This window comes from Sinohyriopsis cumingii, unplaced genomic scaffold (assembly GCF_028554795.1).
Source record: "Sinohyriopsis cumingii isolate HCF-2022 unplaced genomic scaffold, ASM2855479v2 utg001527l, whole genome shotgun sequence".
Classification (NCBI taxonomy): domain Eukaryota; kingdom Metazoa; phylum Mollusca; class Bivalvia; order Unionida; family Unionidae; genus Sinohyriopsis; species Sinohyriopsis cumingii.
In genome coordinates, this window is record NW_028316012.1 from 376945 (window position 1) to 393845 (window position 16901).

Sequence of the window (16901 nt, forward strand, 5' to 3'; positions counted from 1 at the left end):
GGTTAAAGTATCTGATACAATTGTATCATTTTTTTTAAATCGACACAAGAGAAAGACGTTGCCAAGAATTTCAACCCATCCATTACTACGTCTGCGTGTGTGTGTGTGTGTATCCATAGTATGACAAATGAACACAAAGAGGACTATTTCCTTCTTATATTATCTTTTTAGAAATAACAATGAAAATTTCACAACGCAGTATTAATGTCCATTGTCTTCTCCTTTTACTCTCCTTTCCTCCTTTTGAATTTCATAACCGCCGCCGGTTCTTCCTATTTTGCTGTCTTCTCGTGTTATGACGTTTTGCCTTCATAACGGAAATGATATCTTTATTTTTGGTAGACCTCAGATCTTCCTATTGTTTCATTTGTTTGTTCTTTTTTTTGCCTTTATGATGACCAATGTCCTAACGTTTGACAATGGTAACAAGTATCTGGACATTTGCCTATTTTCTCCTGCCGTTCCTTCACATTGACAATGTGGGGGATTCTAGCGTCCAATGTCCTTTCTACTGACCGATATTGCAAGTACATTTACTTTTATCTCGATAGGAGGAGTAGTCCGTCTTCTCTTAAGTATACCATCGTATGACTCCCTCTAAAATTATGATCGCAACAACGATCTGTTGTGTTAAATCTCTGACCAGAACGTTGACTCTTCCATCTTTTTGATGTTTGAGAACTCAGTGAATAAGTGAATAATATGAATGCAAGACATTAGCCTTATATATGTATATCAGTGTTGGCTGCGTGCTGAAACTAGTCGAATGCAATTTTGCAATCACGATGAAACTATCGCACCACTTCAATGAGAAAGGTGATGAAATTAAGAGTAAACAACGTGACATATCGCGTCATACACACGAGATGAAGTGTTGCCTCAAATTCATGCTAGTAACTTTGAAGACGACAGGAGCAAATTTTAACACACACCTTCTACGACTGCCACAAGAACAGCAGAGGCTACCCAAAATGAAAATCATTCAGTAGCTCCCGAAATTTTTTAACACCTTCGAAAGATGCAAATTCCACTTTCAAAATGTTAGAACCACCGCTTCACCTACATGGAGAAACTTAAAGAGAAAAAGTCTGAAGTGCCACCCAAGAAAGTTGAAGGTTTCATCACTGATTTGTGTGACTCTTTGTAAAATAAATTGTAACAACGATGCCACGCCAAACAAATGATCATTTGTGATTCTCTATCTATCACGACAGTTTGAAGACACGAGTCTCAATCGAGATTAGCACTCTGACAGAATTGACACATTCCAAAGTTATAGACAAAATTCGACACTTGTTGCAATCCTATACCAATTTTCACATCCCCGATAGAAAAATTACATTTTACATGACATAATGTTCCCCTCCAAAATAGATCAGATGCAGAAAAGTATCATTGGTGGGCGACATTCGCAGTACCAAACGTAGCATCGTCCAAATTAACAACTCCAAAGAGGACATGTGTCTTGGGAAGAACGTATACCGACAAGAACGAAACGGAATAATGGAAAGGGGCCTGGAAGAACAGTCAAATATCAGACAATGCCAAACAACGAAACGAGACAGAGCTCCTGTTACAGCAGGCACTCATATAAAAAAAAAAACATTGTATTTGTCATTCCTGAAATGGACAAACTGCAATACGTCTTGGCTCAATGCTACACGATTCCCCAGACGGAAAATACACTAACGTCTATCATCATGAAGAGCATTTAAATGTCATTACCCTTCAGTTGTTTCATTTCTAACCTCATTGCATAATATCTTTCCTGCCCAGTTATAACTATTTTTGTTACGCCACCAAATAACGAACTGTAACATGTTGTGTAAATAAATAAAATGTTCATGTTGTAGATATGACCTCTGACATGCTAAAATGTGTCTACCTTTTTATATACATATCTGCTGACCATTATAGTTACACATATTATTTCATTTGATATTTTCAGAGTCCTTGTGCGAGAATAGTTGAGTGTAATATTTATAGAACTTGTATCTTGACATAACCTGTCTTAGAAATTGAGTACCATATGGCGTGTGGATATCTCATGACAAAATATGTTATCATCGCTGATAAAGATTATTAGTAGCATTATTATTCTCATTACTATTATCATTATTATTATTAATATTGGAAAATGTTTCTTTTCTCCTTTTCGAATCAGACTCAGCTCCTTAAGTTCATCAACATAAATGACATTTAGACTTTTTGAATTGATTTATGTATGCCCACAGCTGAAAAATTGTATCCGTTTAATGAACAGTTCTAACTTATTCGCCTTGAATTTAGCGACACGCATTAAAACAATCTTTGCAAAGCATCCTTAAAACCATCTTGGAGAATAATTTGAGAACACTTATCTTTATCCATTTAGTTATTTGCCAAAACAATTAGCATTTATCGGTCATTTGTAATTATCACGTAATTAACAGATGATACACACAGCTTGGTGGTGCAAAAGATGGATTGACTTTTTGTTTGTGTTTGTGCGCAACATTTGTACTGACTGATCGCGCGTTGTAATAAATTTTAGTGCACGGTAATCATTAACAACAATTGCCCCCATTTCAAATAACACCATTCAAAACAAATTCACGAATTATATATTTACACTTATCACTTAATGAAATTGTCCCTTTGACATCGGCTTGAAAACAATAAATGATAGCCGATTTGTAAACGATTGAATGTTTGGCACAAAACGGAGCTCATCAAATATTCATAACAAGGCACAAAATAAAATTTGACTTGAATATATATACATGTCGCATACAGATAATGTACAGATCTAATTATATAGGCTAACTTTCAATTGTCAAATCACTCACTTGATATAATTTTAAAAATATTTCAATTTTTAAGAAAAAGGGAAAACCTTAAACGTATTTGTTTGAACAAAGGTTACAAAATCGACAAAGACTGTATATATTTCTTTCTAAAGAAAATACTGACTTGTGTTGATTTATCTGTATAATTATATCTGTATTCCAACCGTAAATGTAACAAAATAATGTGTGACATAAAATTAGATGAACAATTATTTTCTAGAAAATTCTGATATTTTGGAACCTTTTCCAGATAAGTACTATTAAAGACAATTTTTGTCTACGATTAAAATTCATACATTTCACCACACATGAGTGTTATAGTAATGTTATACTTTGATCACGTCTCCATTGTAAAGTAGGATATCCAGTAGTGAACTGTATGATGTTCACAATGTACATTGAACCAATCGTTAAAGTCTAAAGTTTATGTAGCCTAATCAAATACTAACTAAATGGTTGTGCTTAATTTGTATATTCTAATAACAAGGGAAACGATTATGTTGTAATCTAAAGCAAGGTATTATAACTGATTTATTTATGAATATTTAGGGCATTAAAATTGTTTTTGGCCACAGACTCAAATCCTCACAATCTTAATCAGACTCGCCAGATAACGGTTACTAGTTTCGATCCTACCTTCGGACCAGAGCGGTTGGAATTTCACCTAACTGTTGGATCTGCTCCACAAAGGTTACTTGCACTAAAATTGCAGGTCATTCAGGTTAAAACTAATTCATGAAAATGACGGATAACCGCCCAAAACCATTTGCTGACTGATTAGTGTCCGCGGAGTATACATAAATATCGTTATGTTGGAGTGTCAACAGGTGTAGGAATAAGGGATGAAGCCACCTGAACCGGCTATATTTTAACCGTTTGGATGGCAAAATTTTAACCATCTAACTGTAAAGAAAACTTACTCTAGAAAACTTTCCACGTATTCGTCTTTTATTCATTCATCTTCATCTTTGTCTTTTCCGTCCAAATTTTAATTCACTCTATCATAATCAATAGTTTTGTCGCATAAATCGTCAGTGTCATCGATCCTTTATCGTTCGCCTCAGCATCTTATTATACAGTAACTATTTGATTAACTTAACAACTTTATTGATTAAGTGTGGTGTAAATTTTGGACGCACATTTGTGTCTATGTGTTAAAATATGTAACACATCATGTGGTCTCATGCATAAAGTCAGTTTTCTTCGTTGAGCTGTATTTTCTGGAAACCTGGTTCTGTCTTATCAGCGAAGATTGAGATATCTCTGTGACTTACTCATATTTACTAGATTCGCAAAATGCTCTGTCAGAATGCAAGTTTGGAAATATGTTGCTCCTTTACTTTTAGTTTCAGGAAAGCCTGTTTGGTGTGCATCAGTTTTGATGTACCCCCCCCCCCCCCAGTATGTAAATAGGAAGTAAACTCGGTAATACAAAAAATAAAAAAAAAACTTACATGCAACTCAAAGATTCAAATCCCAGATAACAGCTTCAAAGGCCAAGGACGACGCAAAGACTGTTTTCCAGATTTGTATATTTAATGCCGCTGTTTTCAAGCCGTGGTTGTATTCTATAACAGACTGCGATTCGCACTACATCTGCACAGAGATAGTGGTAATATTCTCTCTCTCTCTCTCTCTCTCTCTCTCACGCGCGCGCACACACACACACACACACACACACACATTCCATCGGTCATATTCTAAAGAAGAAACATTTCAGTAATTAGTGAATTTAGAACCATTGCATATATGTACATTTCTGAAAATATTACTGCACTTCTCATTGTGTGCGCATTCGGTACCGAACTCTGATGCATAGACTTTCACATTAAATCCATGTTTGCCTTTTGTTTGTTTAGTGATTTCTTCTTAATGAAGCTTTGGATCAAGAAGAAAGAAAGAAGCAAACATTTTTTTCTTCAAAAAGAGATATGTTGATTTAGATTTGAATTGTTTTTCATTCTACATTGAATTATGTCATGTAAAAAATACTGGCTGATAGAGGATTTTCTGCATTTCGGATCGTTTCAATTAAACAGCCATATGTCGAATATAGTAAACCTTTAGCCCAACTAAAATCTGTGGTCAACGTTGCATTTAGTGAAATTTGGCTGTCATTTCAGAAGTAGCAAAAATATAGGTTTTTTTTCTTCTCGAATTGCTAAACTGATTCTGATGTAGACCATTCATTGCCCTTCATACTTACAGATGTTATTGGAACGTCCTCGCTCTGATTCTTAAGGTCAAGAAAGTAGCTTCGGATGTAATTCAGCTGCAGTGACTTTTGTTTACATGGCACAATATGTCGGTAGAAGGAAACAAATTCAAAAGTGGTGCATTGCCGTCCGTTTTTGTTTGTTGTATAGGCGGTGTTATGTAATTGTTTCATTTTGAACAATCACGTGTGTTTAAGTTTCAGATTTTTTTGGTCAATTTATATCAAAATAGTTGAAGAGCCGTTCAGAATTAACATTCTTCACCTTGACGGGGAACTTAAGCTCTACTATGTATTCCTCGCTAGAAAAGAAATGGACTTGACTAATGGACACCGTCCAATCTAATCACAATACCTGACTAATGGACACCACCCAATCTAATCACAATACCTAACTAATGGACAAAACCCAATCTAATCAAAATGCCTGACTAATGGACACCGCCCAATCTAATCACAATACCTGACTAATGGACACCGCCCAATCTAATCACAATACCTGACTAATGGACACCGCCCCATCTAATCACAATACCTGACTAATGGACACCATCCTATCTAATCACAAGACCTGTATATGCCTGAAAAAATTATTTCGTCAGTGAAGTTTAATTTGCACATTATTGAGAAATGAACTATCATCTGTATATAGGGGTAGGAATGCGTATTATTTTCTATATATCAAGTTTACAAAAAAGTGTTATAGCTTTTTTAAAATTAGTTCGTTATCGTTTTTACAGTAATTTGTGCATTATTGTAGATATTTTCATTTTTATATTTTTGCAGAGGTTTAAGACCGTGCTCATAATAAACATTAACGAGCTTTTCAGCATGTAAATATCAAGCAAATATAATATTTATAAAATATTATATTTATAAAATATGTTCGTTATCAGAACTCGTGCGTACGTTAAAATTTATTCCTTTACCATCAAAACCATCAGACAAATTTAACATCATTTAAAATCATCGATGCCAGATTTATCCTCCTCCTCATCATCATCATCTTTTTCCGGGTCATCATTAACAATATTCATCTCCTGCTCTTCTTCGTCATCGCCATCACTACTGTGAAGTAATGATCGTCATTAAACGCATCATCATCATCATCATCATCATCAAATGTCCGATTGACTAAACAACTCATTATTGCAACAGTTTACTATATTTCGGAACCTTTTCATGTTGTCTGTATCTCGTATCTGACAGCAGAATATTTCTCCACAATATCTGTTATAACTCGCTGAACTTTATTTTCAGTTGAGCGATACCGATGTTTACAAGTTTCTAGCCCACAGCCCCCCTTCGTTTACAATATACGCTAATTTAATTACCGAGCACTGTACAATCACGTGGTATTTTAAGCTATTAGTTCACTATCTCAGTTTATTTTTATGATAGCTCAGGTTTGAAAACTCCGTCATTTTCCCATTTTTCCTGTCAGAGCCAAAGAGGAAGTATCTGACGTTCCGACTTGCACCACTGGCTGTAATACTCCTTATATATATATGGATAAGGATTAGGTAGGTCTGAGATACAGTTAATAAGATCTAGGTATTATATACAATAGGGGGATAGCTGGCTCTTAGAGAAAGAAATTAAAAAAGAAAGTCAATCTGTTTGGAATATTTCAAACACAAGAAAATCTCTGAAAGTCAAATGAGCACTAAATGCAGATGTTCGAAACATATGATAAATTTAGCAATATATTTGCAATTAAAAAAGATGATCTGCACTTCTCTAGCGTCCGTCCTTATATTAACAACATTTGTGGAATATCCATCTATTCGAGAACGGATGCACAAGCTGCAGCACCCGTGCCTAATTTAACAGTACATGTACATGAACGTGTGGTTAGTATAATGGTATACATGTTGAATTTAGTCGAACTTTGTAGAAATGAGTAAGCTATTTGACAAGGTGGTGATAACCTGAAATAGCCTGGGCGGTTTTGAGTCGATTGAATTACCTTTGTCATATTACTGTCCAGGGGAAACGTGTAAAAGTTTCATTTTGAAATAGAACGGCAGAATGTCTGTCTTTTTATCTCCAAATATAAGTTGAACAGCATATGGTGATTTAAAGAGAACAATCAATGTTTGACTGAATCACAAGAGCAAAACCTGGCATGTGACTGACAGTTATTCCATAAAGACTTGCTAATGCTATTGTATGTTCCCATGACTGAATCCTGACACGAACAGTCACATTGTGTATGCACGTTTGGAATAGTTAAAGCGCTAGTACTAAAATATAGCATTAATAGTAAACAATATAAAGTACCAGAAATGTCGGTTACCATGCTAAACTAAGAGAGTTATCAGATTTATTGTTAATAGCGAATTGAGCGTCAAATATAGCATATGTTCAAGGTATACTGAGCACAAAGTACCAAAATGTTTGAGCAACCACCACTTAAACGCACCATCCCAAGAAACCGAAATGAAATTCCCCACCCCTCCCATCTGTATGAATCTATGTTGCACCCCTCACGGATAGACATAAAAATCAGAGTCGTGTTACTAAGGAAATACTTCATGACCTCCCACTGATAACGTACCACACTGTAAACATAGGGCGGAACTACATAAGGCTGAACTAGAAGGAAGCTGTTCGTAAGAATGAAATATAATCCACTCTCTTTCGAAGCCATGAATCATCAGACGTCTGATGTAAAACCTGAAAACCGGTTGTAGGTCAAGTGCTTTGGAATAGCTGTACAGTAGTAGTACATAGTTTATTTTCCTGTCCTTTTTGAAGAAAACATTTCGCAGATATCTCCGGTAATATCTATGTCAATTGTCTGTGTGTCTATCCGTTATTATTGTCAGGATTTTGTATACTCAGAATAAGTGAAACTAGAGATCAGTCCTGGCAAACGGAATCCTGTGTAAGGCATGCTGAGATAAAGTGAAAATATTTCACATTGCATTGCGTCAATTCAGGTATTCCTTCTGACCGTTTATTCTTTTTTCTTCTGTCGTATTTATCTTTGCGGCCATAGTCAGAGTTCATCTCTTTGCATCAATACTTTCCACGTTTTACAGTTATTGTCTTGCGCCTATTTCTATATGAAATCATGATGTCAGCAGTCCCGGTAGCTTAGCTGGTACGGCGTACGGGCTTCAAAAGCAGTACAGGCCAGGCCAGCCCGGATGGGCAAGAGTAATCGCGCCCAATTCCTCCGCATGATATAGCGAAAAATATTGCAAGTGCCGAAAGAAACTAACCAACCAACATTTTTATCATATTTAACATTGTTGCTGGAGTCATTGTCGTATCCATCGCCGCCGCAAATGTCACCACAACCATCACATTTATCATCATCTTGTTCATGATCATCTATTACCCTACGCCTGCTGTTATCTGACTTAGATACACTAATTCAAAATTAAAAAGAAAGTCCTGCTTAAATTTAATTTATTACATGTAGCATGCAGGAGATGTTTCATATAATCTCTACACCAACAGAAAATGAATCGTTCGGAAGTAGCATGATACCGCTGTCACCGCCGGCCGCCATTAAAAAACCCCGTGATACCACAAAGTCTGTTTGTATTTACATTGGCACAAATGGATGACTGTGGATATTTTCGTATATTATCCCCTGTCAAATTTCGTAACTTAAGGCCTTGGTATGGCATTTTCAGTTATTATTGATTAATCATTATATATATATATATATATATATATATATATATGTGTGTGTGTGTGTGTGTGTGTGTGTGTGTGTGAATTAGGTTTTTGGGGTCTTGCTTTATTCTTGAAATTGATGTGAGGCATGTTTACCTCCAAGATGTTTTTTTTTACAATATGTAGACAGTGAAATACCAATAGTTAGCTAGGAATATGAGCTAGCCACCCATAGCAGTAGACAAGGTGGGTTCAGGTCAAGTACAATTTCTCCAAAACGCCATGGATGGCAATTATTTTGAATTGCATCAACCTGTTTAGTACACAATGTTTTGCAAAACTATCACCTAGGAAAGGGTTTGTGTTTTCGCTGTGAGCGTCACATGTGCCCCAAATGATCTTCGGAAATAAAAAGCAGGTATACATTTATGGTAGGGATGCATAAACTTCAGGTGCTCTGACTGTCATTGATTTATGTGGTCAAGTGAATATTATTCAATGCCATGTTTTAATACAGCTATCCACAATTTAGGACTTTTTTTCCACATTTATGTATTTTATTTTTGTTGTTGATTTGAGATGAATGCGACATTAAATTTGTGCATAAACACTGTTCCTTGCACCCTTAGGAAAATTGCCATGATTTATTGACGCAGATTTATGCTTTTGTCCTTTTCTCGTTCTGTTCATACATTATCTACATATTCGTTTACAGAGTGTACCTATCAAATAGTTCATAATACCTCAGTGAAATGTCATATAGCAACGCATTACGAGTGCTAAAGAACAAATCGCAATTCTCCCTTTTAATATTGCAATGTTTTCGTACATTTTCTCTGTACATCCTTTCAACCAACGAAGATCAACACCTTCTTGTCTGGATCTTAACGTTCGCACAGTTCAAAGTACATGTATATCAAGGTAACTTGGTATAAACATTATAATATTGGTACCGTAATAACTTTTGCAAATCACGATTCTTCAGTTTCAACATATTTGTGTTTTTATTAATTTTTCCGTCCTACTTTTCACTAAACCATTCTCAACACTTTGTCTTTCATTTCCGGATTATAATTTTCAGTCCATATGAAATTTAGTACACTAAATAATGTAGTAGTCAAGGTGTGACTTTCACTATTCACAAGTATTAAGACTCAGTAATTGTATTTATGTCGATTTTTCAATCGTTTTAGACATATGTGAGATATATCTCACATATTAGACTAAATGGTGCTAAATGTAATATGACGCATATTCGACTAGTGTTGTATATATTATATAATACACATATTAGTCTAGTGGTGTAGATGTGATATGACATATAGTATAATAGGGGTGCAGATGTGATCTGACACATATTAGACTAATGGTGTAGCTGTAATATGACCGACATATTAGTCTAGTGGTATAGATGTGATATGGCATACATATATTAATTCAGAGGTGTAGATGCTTTATGACATACACATTAAATTAGTATTGAAAATGTGATATGACACACACTAGACTAGTGGTGTAGGTGTAATATGGCGCATATATTACACTAGCGGTGTCAATGTGATATGGCACACGTATTAGAATAGTGGTGCATATGTGATATAGCACACATATTATACTAATGGTGTAGGTGTGATATGGCACTTATAAGAGTAGTGGTGTATATATGTTTGCACACATATCTGATTAGTGGTGTAGATGTGATATGGCACATACATTAGACTAGTGTTGTATATGCAATATGACGCACACATATTAGGCTAGTGGTGTAGATGTGGTATGGCACACATATATTAATCTGGTGGTGTAAATGTTTCATGACATATATTAGACGAGCGATGTTAATGTGACATGGGACACACATTAGAGAAGCGGTGTTGATATGATATGGCACATACATTAGACTAAATGGTACCGTTTGATATTCATTGTTCTTTAATTGCAATACATGTGATGTTTTGTTTGTTGTGTTAACTATGGGTCCATTTACTGCGCTTTAGTTTCAGGGGACAAACTCACAAAGCATTCAAAATACCTAGGTGAAACTTGGTAGACCTTTTGGACTAGTGTTACATGGCTTGCTATACGCAAATCTTCAATTTCAATGTTTTTAACATATTTTACACCTGTTTATCATTACATTCATGTATGATTCGCGCTTTCATTTCAGGAGTAGAACTACAAATTTATTTAAGATATTGGCAATGAATCTTAGTACATATAGTAAATTTTATTGGTATGGAAGTGCTGATCATGCTTCTGTACGCTTGCCCGTCTATCCAGACAGTATCCGCACTTTTATCTCGCGGCAAAGCTCCAAAACGGTTAAGATATATCATTGAAGGTTGATGCATATAATATTTTAGTAGTGTAGATGTGCCTTGGCTATTAAGACATTTTCAATTGTCAATGCGTTTGCTTTTAGTTTTTGGAGGAATTAGATAAAGTGGTCTTTTGCGTGTACCAAGGTTGTCATACTGACCCATTTTACTGAATATTTAAAGGAAAAAGATTTAGTATATGCTCATTTTTTTCCCCGTTAACTTTACATTATCAGAATCGTTCAATATTACCCGATACTGAACTCGCGCGAAAATACACATATAGCATTCACGTGCATAAAGGAACTACTTTCTGTTGTACAAAACAATGGACGCTGACGCCAGCACTTTTGATTTTGTACACAAATCATGTACACTCGCGGAAGAGGCTCTTTACGTTGTGGTTGTTTAAATTTGTTTCTGAATGAACTAAAACAGATGTTTTGTGGACTGCCACATACCAGCTGCTTTGGCACATTCCGCGTTGATACAATGTTACGGATTTAGGCTAGCTACATTATATAACAGACGCAAGATAATGTCCTTACAAATAACATACAAGTGACAAGTCATATACTTTCTTCTTTAGCTGGTGATAAGATCGACAAAATAAAATATACTTTCAGTTTTACGTCCTGAATTTCCTCAAAATGTATTTTCTTAATTCTGCAAATCCGAATTACATGAGCCATGTCATAGATTTTCAATCTGGAGTACACATTTCGAAATTGTGCTGTAATTTCGATGATAAGTGCAATTGCATCCTCCTTACTGCACTCAAAATTAAATAAGCATTCAATTCCATAGCGTCTTTTTGATAATTGCATATTTTTCCCACATTATGATTTCAGACATTCAATGACAGAAACAGAAACACATTTGCAGATGTCAACACGCTTTTCCCTAGCTTATTAAATCTCATGTATTTCATGTGGAATCATCACATACAAATCCAGTCAATAATCACGAAATTTCATAGAATCGAGAAAAAATAGCAACATCTATTCATTCGAGATCAAATGGAAAAGTTGTTGCAATACACATTCATTCACAATATGACTCCAAATTTCAATTTTAACTAGACACGTCATTTTCTTTCGAAAGTTATGTCGAGCGCGCGACTAAGTTCAAATTTATCTGGTCGGAGTTATGTGCGCAGTAATAATGTTGATTTGTGTAATGATGAATATGCGCTTGTGTATTTAGTTTGGAATGCAGCATACATTCATTTACGTTGTTTCTTGTAGTGTATTGTGTTATATAATTAAACTTTAGGTAGAATAAAAAAATGAGCATATAATGAAAAGGTTACTGACTTTGTATGGGAAAATATGAACTCGTTTTCTCGGAAGGATATACCACACTCCCAAGGTCGTGCAGTATTCCATCCCAAAACTGGTTCATATTTTCCCATATAAATGCAGTAACCTATAAATATTCTTTGATTTTTCACATATTTTTGGCAGACTACAGATTGGTATTAAAACAAAAGCCGTGGATGGGCTGGATATGACATTAAAGCGACATTATACGCAATGCAGAAAGTGTACTTAACGAGTTGTCTAATACAAATTTCCATTTCAGATCCTGGTCAAGATGAAGTCATCTTCTGTGATTCTCCTTCTCCTCTGTGTAACACTCATAGCTGAGACGGACGGACGGCTGTGCTGGTATGCGTTTGGCCGTTGTTTTGAAAAGAGTGGTCAAAGCAGAAAATGTAGTGATTCGTTTGGTCGTTGCGTCCAAGTTCCAGGCAAGCAAGAATGCAGATGCATTTCTGACATACGTCTCGTTGGTATTGCTCCAGGACCACAAGGGCAATGACGTCTTAACATGAAGATTATGTGTAATAATTCTTTCTTTGCCTTCTGGAAACAAGCGAAAGGTAGATTATAGACACGGTCATTGCAGAGATAAAACATTGTAGGATCACTAACCGTAGTTAGAACAGTATATTATTATATTATCATTTTTCATACACCTTGTATCTTTTTCAAGTTTTTAGAATGGAAATTGTGGCAGCAATTAGTTTTGTTTCACATGGAAATAAATTGCATGGATTCCAACTATCATTTCGAGTTTGGCTTCGTATTTATTGAATTTCGATTTCCCTTTATTTCTGTAATTTTTCTGGTATAAGTAACTTAGTTAACAACCATTTGCAAAGGTAATGATATAGTAAACTTTTCTTGATAGACATATACAAAGCTAACTGATAACAAAGACGAAAACTTTATTAAACCTGTCTACCATTTTCAATGTTTTTATAGTTGTAAACCCATGGTATCACTTGACCGATTGATTTTCGACAAACACAATGTAAATATTTGAAAATATTATCTATTCTCCTTCAGCAAGAGTGTGAAACAATGTCCTAGAACGCAGTCTTTGGTTGTCTTTGTGACGAAGACAGAACCATAACTCCAAATGACATAAGGGATATAACTCTACCCAAATCTGGCATGGGTAATATTGTTATGTTACAGAGGTACAATTTAAGTGACATGATTAAATAATAATAAATACAAAATATTAACTACATATAAATTAAGATAATGTTACACGTAGCCAAGAGACTCACCTATTTTTAGGTCTGACAGAAGTTGCTTCTATTGTACAATGCACCAATCACCGATAGCCTTGTTGTTATATCTGAATCGAATGCGCTATACGCTTTAATTGTTCTCTCCGGTCCTCCTCTCCGGCCCTCCTCCCATGAGTTTGCGCAGTTGGATTCGTTGTATCACACGTATTGTACGCAGTTGAAATAGGTGATTACGGAACGTCGTTCATTATAAATTATGAACTTACTATTCACTATTCAGGCATTCCTAACGCTGAAGTTAAAGTAGGAACTGATACTTTTGATTTTTTAGGCCAGGTCGAGCATGATTACTTTTCTACTGTTTTCAACTGATAGTTCTAGTGATTACACTGTCGTGACTTTGCTTTCACGTTGGCAATTATTACAGACTTAAAAAGAAACTAAAAACTATTTGGACGAGAGGACAAACTGCATATTCATATCGCAGTGTCGCAATTATTAAGAATATTGTAAGCATTTACACAGCCGTGATTATTAATTTTGTTTTGAGAACAAAAATTTTTATAACTGTTAGAGTCACAAGGATCAATATATCCATATTACCGTGCTTCTGTTCATTCGTTCGTCAATATGGTGTCGATCTCAAGCGAAATGTCCGCCTTGTTTTGTTCCTCATTAGATATCTCTCCGCTGTTTGAATGATATAATCATTAAGACTTCACCAACAACTCAGTGGAGAAAGGATTACAGATTATAGTTTGAAATACACGAGCAGGTTTTACTGTTTTTCTGTCAGTAATGTATCTTGTGATCTTTGGTAAAAATGATCATTATTTTTCTTACGTATCTTCTGTAAATGACAAGCAAACGTTAAAAATGACAGTTCTGCGTTGTCAACTGTTAAATGGGTTGAACTAGATGTGCTCATGGCTTTAGTGGAGAGAAGGAGAACAATTTATGTTTTGCAATACTGCGACACAGTGGATTTCTCAAGTACGTTCGACGCAAATGCTCCAAATATAACATTCCTTGTCTTCCTGACTTCTAAAATGATTTAACTATGTGCTTTTTAAACAATCAGAACAGTGTTTAATTTAGAAATTAAGAAGTAGCACGGATACGTTTTTGTGCCTTATATTTACTTGTCAAAAAATTGTATCATTATTATTAGATATCATGGTAGTCTAAAACGAAGGTACGAAGATAACTTTTTATAACTGCTGACTTACAGACTGGTTGAGTTACATTTACTGACATGCATCTACAGTCCCATGACAAACGTTGTTTAGTTCAACACGTTGCATTCGGTTCCGTTTTTATCCCTTTGTCAAATTTATTAAACAGTTATACTGATCTAAATATTTTTTCTCCATCGGTGTTTTGACCGGGGAGAGAGAGAGAGAGAGAGAGAGAAATAGAGTGAGAGAGAGAGAGAGAGAGAGAGAGAGAGAGAGATGGTGGGAAGTTATAATGGGAATGGCATTCATCCTCATAATGATCCTGACAAAATATATTAATGATTTTTAATTGATTGGATTGCGTAATAATCTTTTGTTCAGAGAGAAGCATATGTACATTATTAGTTAATTGCTGATCATTGATGTTTGGATGTATATATGCATGCATATATATGTATGAACGTTGACATAAGAGCTGAGAAAGACGATTTCGTTTACTTATTTCAGAGAAACGTCTGAGATCCTGAAACCAATATGTCTGCATATGTTTGTGAAAATGATTACACGTTTAATCTATACACTGGTAAATACGAAGCCGCTTCATGGATCCATTCCCATCCGATGTGCACGTTAGGCTTACAACTCACAGCTATGTAACTTTCAAAACGTAATCTCTATCCAGTTTTCCATATTTAAAATTAAGTTAGAATCCACATTCAACTGCAAACAAAAGACGGAAAGGTAATTCAATGTAGTGGTGCAGAATTTGGTTGTGGTCAGTGTGACACGTAAACATTAAGATTAATGTATTGGCCAGTCCTGCAACACATTGTTTACTGTGAGGGACATAGACTGTTCTGCTTGGGACGATACATGAATTTGAATTAGGATTCAGCTATAAACACTAATAACAGACAAGGGTACAATTTAATGTAAAGTCATAGTGGTAAATTGTCCAGAATTGATATAAACCAGGAGCGAATTGTAGCAAGTTGTGGTCTATTTCAAACAAGTGTCATAATATTATATTTTCCAGAATAGTTATTAATACAGGTAGTATAGGATTTTATTCTGACTTCGTTGGGACTGATAAAGATCTTGGTGGGTAAGGTAGTAATCTTGATTGGTTCAGGGATTGTGTGTTCCCATACGGAATCCAGGGGTTTTAGAATAGTCGCCCTTATGGAACTAATCAGTGGAAGTTTGTTTCTGCGAAAGGGGATTGTTGACTCCGGAGAATAGCAAGTATTTATCTGCTAATACACAAGGTTAGGCTCAATTCTATGCAATGTATATTCATTGATGTAAATTTGTAATTAATTGTTGAAATTATTCACTTTTAAATTCAAGCTTCAATTTCACCTTGAATACAGAAAAAATAGTGCATGTTTTACGAGTTGTGTTGCAAGGATGTCATAAGAAATTTTGCTATATGAATGAGTTCGTATTTAGTTGTATGTATGTAAAAGAAATCATTTAGTAAAATTTCATGTATTTTTTCTGACGCAAAGTATCTAAATATGTAAAATATCTGTCTTTAATGATATGTATCATTTATGCTGATTTTCCTATGTCTGAGGATGTATATCAACAAATCCCTAATCAGCAAAGTAACATATTAATGACAAGGAACGAAGTCGATTAATTCGTGTGTAATTAAATTGTGAAATCTTTTCAACTAAAACGATGGTGCAGCATTAAGAACCTCTGTCGACTGATTGGCAAGCTGGTACATGTATAGCAAAGCAGGGCAATTATAGTGTCAGAGAGGGCTAATTATGTCATGGTACTCAATTAAGATTGTGGAAGCCGCTAACAAGGGACTGATTTATGAGAGTAGGTTGTTTGTGTATTAGGCGAATTATATTAGCCAATTTTGTTGAATTTCGGTAGAAGATATCTGGCAGAAAAGAGATGGAATATTTGTAGATCTGAGGAGAATACGAAAAAACCTGATATGTATAAAATGTCATCACCTGGTGCTTCTGCTCTTTTCTAAATCACTGTTGCTGCAAGGTCGCTAATTTTATATTTCTGTCCTCCTTTCTCTTTCTCCTAACGTCTTCCGGTCATCATTCTCTTGGTTGCAGACTGCGCTCTCTTTCCTCTGTGCCGTCAGTTACGGAGCTAATCTCCTTAAAATAAAAAATGTAGTACCCAACCTAAGTACGTGTCAGGTTTTTC

General features: G+C 35.2%; 1 long non-coding RNA gene across 1 annotated transcript; it reads left to right on the forward strand.

The window, feature by feature from the left end:
- The first annotated feature begins 4016 nt into the window (after positions 1–4016).
- Positions 4017–13066, forward strand: LOC149771991 (uncharacterized). The gene is made up of 2 exons (XR_016418045.1): positions 4017–4440; positions 12579–13066. It is a non-coding gene; the product is annotated as an uncharacterized LOC149771991 (long non-coding RNA).
- Positions 13067–16901: the final 3835 nt, after the last annotated feature.